Consider the following 8,495-nt stretch of genomic DNA (forward strand, 5'->3'; position numbering starts at 1 on the left):
GAGCCCGAGGCCCGCCGCCTCCTCCCTCCGCCGGAGCCCGGTCGCCTCCTCTCCCTCCGGCCTCCTCTCCTTTCCCCGTCGCCGGCCGCCATCGCTGGCCGCGGGAGCCTCGAGCCGAGCCGGCCCCGATCTGGATCGAGTCAACGCATAAGGTTGACCCCGAGCCCCCCCCCTCAAATTTCACCAAGTCTGGAAACTTTCACGTTCTGGTGCATTTTTTAACTTTGCATAACTCTCTGCATATAGCTCCATTTCACGCGTGTAATATGTCAAATTGTTCGTCTCGTGATGCTCTACATTTTGTTCAATTGCACCATGTTCATTAGAGGTCATCTTGATGCCCAAATCAGTGTTGCAAGAGGGCTAGTTGCTGTTATCTGCTGGTTCTTAGCAGAACTTGGAGATTTGTCATTTTTGTGTCATTTAATCTGTGCATCTTATGGGCATGAGCTCTACATGTGTTTTGTTGTATGCCATGCTATCTTTCCAGGGTGTATGCCATGTATTTTTGTGATCTCTGTGGTGACTAGAACAAGCATGCAAACTAGGCCCCGTAATGTTTCTGATTTCAGGGACTTAGTGATTTCTCTAAGTCCTTGTCTGCTGTTATTTTGTTGCCATGTAAACTTGATGCTACAGAGAGATCCATGCATATTTTGGAGATGTTCAGTAAGGATGTTTTGTAGATACAGTTGTAATTGATCCAGTACTGCCCTTGTTTGCAATTATGGAGTGCCATAGCATGACTCAATCTTGCTCTACTTTTGCTATAAAATATTTCTGGCAAATCCTTAACATGATATGCAATTTTGCTAAGCTTGTTGTAGTTTATCCATACATGCTCTGCTATTGTTCTTGCCATGGTTAGCTTCATAAACATGCCATCTTGCTGTAGGTATGCTTGTTTTGTCATGCCTTGCTCTGTAGTGAGTGCATCAAGCTCACAAAGAGGCCTTCATATTATTGTTTCTGCCATGCTCTGTTTTCTGCTAAGTCTGAAACCTGATAACGAAACTTTCTATGTTTACATGCTTGCCATCATATCTTCTGGTCCTTTTTGGCTTATGGTCAGTAACGGACTTTTGTCATATGCATTTAGTAGAACACTTCCATACCTTGTCTTGCTATGTTAAGTTCCTGTAGCATGTTGATTTCGTGCTCTGAACATTGCTACCTGACGCTGTTTTCTGCCATGTGCAGTAATTTCACTAAGTCTGTGAACCTGTTATCTTTTGCACTTTTGCCATGCTTGTTTGAGCTTGATATGTTGTGAACTAGTCGTAGCTTAGTGTTCATCTTTTGTCAACCATCTCCTGTAGATTACTGGCATATGCTTTGTTGCTATGTTGGAGTGTTGTAGCATTGTTGCTTGTTGCATTTTAAGTGCTATCATGCTGTTAATCGCAGATTCGTGTCATTCTTGTTTTGCTTGCCATTTGCAAACCGTGCATCCGTTTTCGGTGATCTTTATATCGATTTCGACCAAAATCATCTCATCTTTCCAGTGGCATGCTTGGTTTGCCAAGTTACTGCCTTGTTCATCATTTTCCTTCCGGAGCACGCATATGCATCGCATATCATATTTTGCATATCATACATGTTTCGCATCATGTTGCTTGTGCATTTCTCGTGATTGATTGTGGTTCCATTGCTTGTGTTCTTGTCTTGGGTAGAGCCGGGAGACGAGTTCGTGAGCGAGGAACCTGTTGAGTACGCTTACGAGGATCAAGCTTTCGACAACTCTGAGAACCTTGCAGGCAAGATGACCACCCCTCGAAATCACTTCTATCTTTGCTTTGCTAGTTGTTCGTTCTATTGCCATGCTACGCTACCTATCACTTGCTATATCATGTTTCCCATTTTGCCATGTCAGCCTCTAACCATCCTTTCCTAGCAAACCATTGTTTGGCTAAGTTACCGCTTTTGCTCAGCCCTTCTTATAGCGTTGCTAGTTGCAGGTGAAGTTGAAGTTTGTTCCATGTCGGAACATGGATATGTTGGGATATCAGAATATCTCTTATTTAATTAATGCATCTATATATATTTGGTAAAGGGTGGAAGGCTCGGCCTTATGCCTGGTGTTTTGTTCCACTCTTGCCGCCTAGTTGCTGTTATACCGGGATTATGTTCCTTGAGTTTGCGTTCCTTACGCAGTCGGGTGATTTATGGGACCCCCTTGACAGTTCGCCTTGAATAAAACTCCTCCAGCAAGGCCCAACCTTGGTTTTACCATTTTCCACCTAAGCCTTTTTCCCCCGGGTTTTCGCGAGCCCGAGGGTCATCTATTTTAACCCCCCCGGGCCAGTGCTCCTTCGAGTGTTGGTCCGAACCGAGCAGCCTGCGGGGCCACCTCGGGGAAACTCGAGGTCTGGTTTTACTCGTAGCTTGACTTATCCGATGTGCCCTGAGAACGAGATATGTGTAGCTCCTATCGGGATTTGTCGGCACATTCGGGCGGCTTTGCTGGTCTTGTTTTACCATTGTCGAAATGTCTTGTAAACCGGGATTCCGAGACTGATCGGGTCTTTTCGGGAGAAGGTTTATCCTTCGTTGACCGTGAGAGCTTATGATGGGCTAAGTTGGGACACCCCTACAGGGTATTATCTTTCGAAAGCCGTGCCCGCGGTTATGAGGCAGATGGGAATTTGTTAATGTCTGGTTGTAGAGAACTTGTCACTTGACCCAATTAAAATACATCAACTGCGTGTGTAGCCGTGATGGTCTCTTCTCGGCGGAGTCCGGGAAGTGAACACAGTCTGAGTTATGTATGACGTAAGTAGGAGTTCAGGATCACTTCTTGGTCTTTGCTAGATGACGACCGCTCCGTTGCTTCTCTTCTCGCTCTCTTTTGCGTATGTTAGCCACCATATATGCTTATTGCCTGCTGCATCTCCACCTCATTACACCTTCCTTTCCTATAAGCTTAAATAGTCTTGATCTCGCGGGTGTGAGATTGCTGAGTCCTCGTGACTCACAGATTCTACCAAAACATTTGCAGGTGCCGACGATGCCAGTGTAGATGATGGGGTCGATCTCAAGTGGGAGTTCGACGAGGAACGTGGTCATTACTATGTGTCTTTTCCTGATGATCAGTAGTGGAGCCTAGTTGGGACGATCGGGGATCTAGCATTTGGGGTTGTCTTATTTTCATCTGGATTTTGACCGTAGTCGGTCTATATGTGTGTATTTTGGATGATGTATGAATTATATTTATGTATTGTGTGAAGTGGCGATTGTAAGCCAACTCTTTATCCCATTCTTGTTCATTACATGGGATTGTGTGAAGATGACCCTTCTTGCGACAAAACCACTATGCGGTTATACCTCTAAGTCGTGCCTCGACACGTGGGAGATATAGCCGCATCGTGGGCGTTACAAGTTGGTAATCAGAGCCATCCCCAACTTAGGAGCCCCCTGCTTGATCGAATCGCTGGCGTTGTTGAGTCTAGAACAAAAATGTTTTGAGTCTTAGGATTATGTATATCGGAGAGTAGGATTCTTTTTACTCCTCAGTCCCTTCGTCGCTCTGGTGAGGTCTCCTGACGTAGAAGTTTTGACTATTCTCTCCTCGAATTTCACTAAAAAATTTTTTAGGATCACGCGGGTATCTTGGAATCGTTCCGATGGTTTTGCGACGAGAACATTGTTCTTGGTGCCTCCTGACATTTAGGGGTTGTGGCAGTGTCCCGGGGAGTTGAGCTCCGAGGTGTTGTCGTCACAATTTTATCGTTGCAGTTCTGGAATACCTGAGTTTCGCCGACATCGAAATCTCTTTTATGCAGTTGTCGGTGAGATCACCTCGACGCCACCCAGTACTGGGGCGGGAGTTCGGGAGTATTGCCATAACTTGTATAACGGATGTTTTTCGAAGGTTGAGGTAAACGATTTCCGAAGGTTTCTTGGTTATGTGTTGACGGATGGATACAGCTGGATCTAGGGATTGCTAGTTTGGGTGATATATTTTGTGTCCCCTGTATCTTCAACACCAGATTGCATAACCAGAAAGTTTCGGGAGTTTATAAGTGGGAATTCAAGTAGCCTTAGGATATCTTTCCGACAGACGCATGATATGAGATTGGGGTTCGACATCTAGTGGTCCGCCTATACATGGTTGATTTTACAGTGGTCTCGTAGTGTCTTAAAGAGTCCTTGGCTATGCCGACTCGGGGACGCTTCGTATGTCATGTGCACAGCCTTGTACATGTTGGTGCTGTACGATTGAGCCCGTGTGGGCCCCACCACGAAAACTTCGGATGAAATCTCTATCATATGTTTGTTCCGGCTTATTTGCAAGCCAATACTTTGTTTTGTTTTGAATTGTGGTATTCGATTTGCTTCGAAGTCATATGTTGATTCCATATCTTTTTCTAAGTGGCTTCTCAACTTAAATGGAAGTGTGATGATTTACTACGGAATTCATTCGTTCATCCTCGTTCGAATGTTTATTGTGAAGACTATATGTTGCAATTTCTCTCCGTTGATTCTACTTATCTATTTGTCTATCAAGATGCTAACGGATGTCACCCTCTTCAGGATGGCTCCGCCAACGCGTCAGAATCCGGATCGCAATGAAGGGAGTCAAGCGAACCCTCCGCCACCACCTCCACCTCCGGAGGCATGGCAAGCTATCATGGCAGCCACCAACGCCAATGCTCAGATGATTCTGCAACTCTTGCAAGAAGGCACCCAAGGGCAAGGCAATCAAGGCAAGCAAGGTCAAGGCAACAATCAGCCTCACTTCGCTACACTCAACCAGTTTCTTGCAAATCAGCCCAAGTCTTTCAGCTACTGTGCCGAGGCCACGGATGCCGATGATTGGCTCGTGGACATCAACAAGAATTTTGAATGTAGCAATGTCAGGCCTGAGGACTATGTCAAGTTCGCTTCTTTTCAGCTCAAGGACCAAGCTGCTGATTTGTTTCAGCAATACAAAGATTCCAGAGGAGGTCGTGTGATCACTTGGACTGACTTCTGTCGGGACTTCAAAGCGCACCACATTCCTCAAAGTGTTGTTGAGAGCAAGCGTGAGGAGTTCCGCAATCTCAAGCAAGGCAACATGTCTGTGTATCAATTCAACATCCAGTTTCAGAAACTTGCTCGCTTCGCTGAACAAGACGTTCCTGATGAAAAGAGCATGATCTATCACTTCAGAGGTGGCCTTAGAGAGGACCTGCAGTTAGCTCTCGTTCTTGTTGAGCCTACTCAGTTTGATCAATTCTATAACATGGCACTGAAGCAAGAGGCTGCTCAGCTCAAGTGTGAGGCTTCTAAGAAAAGAGTCAGGGACGCAGTTCAGTCTTCTTCTTCCTCACTTGTGGCAGCTAAGCAACAGAAGTTCTGGTTGCCTCCTCCTCCTCCGTTTCGTCAGTCTTACCAGCAGAAGAACAAAGGTGGCCATGGTTCTTCCAACTCTTCCAACTCTGGCTATCAGAACAACTCTTAGAATCAAGCTCCAAAGTCCAATGCTCCTTATCACCGTCCACTCTTAGAGGTGACTTGCAACAAGTGTCAGCAGAAAGGTCACTATGCTAACAAGTGCTTCAACCAAAGGCGTCTTCCGCCTCCTCCTCCTGTCAGATCTTCCAGCAATGCAGTGGTCAAGCATAATCCAAAGTCTGTAAAGGTGAACATGATGAATGCAGCTCAAGCGGAGGAATCTACTGATGTGATAATGGGTAATCTTCATGTTAATGATATTCCTGCAAAAGTCTTATTTGATACTGGTGCATCGCTTTGTTTCATGTCAAGACCGTTTTTTGCCAAGCATGAATTCACTTGTTCTCATCTGGGTAAACCCATGGATGTCGTTTCTCCGGGTAAATGTTTGAGTTCTAGTATGATGGTTCCGGATGTTTCCATCAAGATGGGCGTCTATGAATTTCTGTCTTCTCCAATTGTTCTTGGTGACTCGGATATTGATCTTATTCTCGGGATGGACTGGCTTTCTAAGCACAAGGCTCAACTTGATTGTGCTGTCAGGGAAATTCAATTGACACACTCTTCTGAGGATGTCATTATTTATGCCGCTCGTGATGAAACCATTCGGTTTTTTTCTCTCAATGAGAAGGGCGAATTGAATGCCATCTCTCAGATTCCAGTCGGTTGTGAGTATCAAGATGTCTTTCCAGAAGAGCTTCCGGGTATGCCTCCTCACCGGCTAGTTGAGTTCGTTATCGAACTAGAGCCTGGCACTGAACCCGTTTGCAAGCGTCCATACAAGCTTGGACCCAACGAGCTGAAGGAATTGAAGAAACAGCTCCATGAACAAGAGCGTCTGGGTTTGATCAGACCGAGTTCTTATCCATGTGGTTGTGGTGTTCTTTTTGTCAAGAAGAAGGATGGCACGGACCGACTTTGTGTCGACTACCGTCCATTGAACAAGAAGACAATCAAGAACAAGTATCCACTTCCCAACATCAATGAGCTATTTGAGCAACTCAAAGGTGCTAAAGTATTCTCCAAGCTTGACCTTCGTATGGGTTATCATCAGATTCGCATTCGTGAAGAAGATATTCCCAAGACAGCATTCAGAACAAGCTTTGGTTCTTATGAATATACTGTCGTGTCTATCGGCCTTGTCAATGCTCCTCCAGTATTCTCTCGGATGATGAATTTCATATTCAACCCCTATACCAATGAATTCGTCCTGGTGTATCTCGATGATATCTTGGTTTTCTCCAAGAATAAGAAGGACCATGCCAAACATTTGTGATTGGTGCTCGACAAGCTCAGAGAGTATCAATTCTATGCGAAGTTCTCCAAATGTGAGTTTTGGCTTGATGAAGTTCTTTTCCTTGGTCACATCATCTCTGCCAAGGGCATCGCTGTTAACCCCGAGAAGGTGTCCGCAATTGTGAATTGGGAACCTCCTCAGAATGTCAAGCAGCTCCACAGTTTTCTTGGTCTTGCAAGCTATTGCCAAAGATTCGTCGAGAATTTCTCTAAGATTGCAAAGCCTCTTTCCAACCTCCTCCAGAAGCATGTGAAGTATGTCTGGTCCCTTGAGTGTGACGTTGCTTTCAACACTCTCAAAGAGAAACTAGTCACAGCTCCTCTCTTAACTCCTCCTGATGAATCCAAGCCATTTGAAGTGTTCTGTGATGCTTCTCTCCAAGGTCTCGGTGCTGTGTTAATGCAAGAGAAGAAAGTTGTGGCCTATACCTCTCGTCAGTTGAAGCCCAACGAGAAGAACTACCCCACTCACGATCTTGAGTTGGCGGCAGTTGTCCATGCATTAATAACGTGGAGACATCTCTTGTTGGGAAGACAAGTGGACATTTTCACCGATCACAAGAGTCTCAAGTATATCTTCACTCAACCCAACCTCAACCTCAGGCAGACTCGATGGGTCGAAATGATTCAAGAGTAAAATCCGAGTATTGAATATACTCCAGGAAAGGCCAATGTCATTGCAGATGCTTTAAGCAGGAAGGCTTATTGCAACAACTTAATTCTGAAGCCATTCCAACCGGATCTTTGTGAAGCTTTCCGCAAGCTGAATCTCCAAGTTGTTCCTCAAGGCTTTCTTGCCAACCTCATAGTCTCTCCTACTTTGGAAGATCAAATTCGTGAGGCACAACTCCTTGATGCCATGGTGAAGAAGGTGAAACGTGGTATCGACAAGGGTCTTTCCAAATACAAGTGCTATCGCATTGATGACAGAGACACTTTATTCTTTGAGGACCGGATTGTGGTTCCTAAAGGTGATCTAAGGAAAGTCGTTATGAACGAGGCGCACAATTCTCTTCTTTCCATTCATCCTGGAAGTACGAAGATGTACCATGACCTCAAGCAGTCGTATTGGTGGACTCGAATGAAGCGAGAAATTGCTCAGTTCGTGAATGAATGTGATGTCTGTCGAAGGGTGAAAGCAGAACACCAACGACCAGCTGGTCTCCTCCAACCTCTTGCTATCCCAGAGTGGAAGTTTGATCATATCGAAATGGACTTCGTGACTGGTTTTCCAAAGTCCAAGCGCGGAAATGATGCTATCTTCGTTGTCATCGACAAGCTTTCTAAGGTGGCTCATTTCCTTCCAATCAAAGAATCCATCACAGCAGCTCAGTTGGCAGAGCTATACACCTCCAGAATTGTCTCCTTGCACGGCATTCCACAATTGATTTCTTCAGATCGTGGAAGCATCTTCACCTCTAAGTTCTGGGACTCCTTCCAAAAGGCCATGGGCACAAACATTTGCTTCAGCACAGATTTCCATCCTCAAACTAGTGGCCAAGTCGAGCGAGTTAATCAAATTCTTGAAGATATGCTCAGGGCTTGTGTAATTTCCTTTGGCATGAAATGGGAAGATTGTCTTCCATATGCCGAATTCTCCTACAACAACAGTTTCCAAGCGAGTTCGGCCAAGGCCCCATTCAAGATTCTCTATGGCAGAAAGTGCCGTACTCCTCTCAATTGGTCAGAGACTGGTGAACGCCAACTTCTTGGCAATGACTTAATCACTGAAGCTGAAGAAATGTGTAAAGTCATCCGTGATA

This window comes from Triticum aestivum, chromosome 1D (genome assembly GCF_018294505.1).
Source record: "Triticum aestivum cultivar Chinese Spring chromosome 1D, IWGSC CS RefSeq v2.1, whole genome shotgun sequence".
In the NCBI taxonomy this organism is placed as follows: Eukaryota; Viridiplantae; Streptophyta; class Magnoliopsida; order Poales; family Poaceae; genus Triticum; species Triticum aestivum.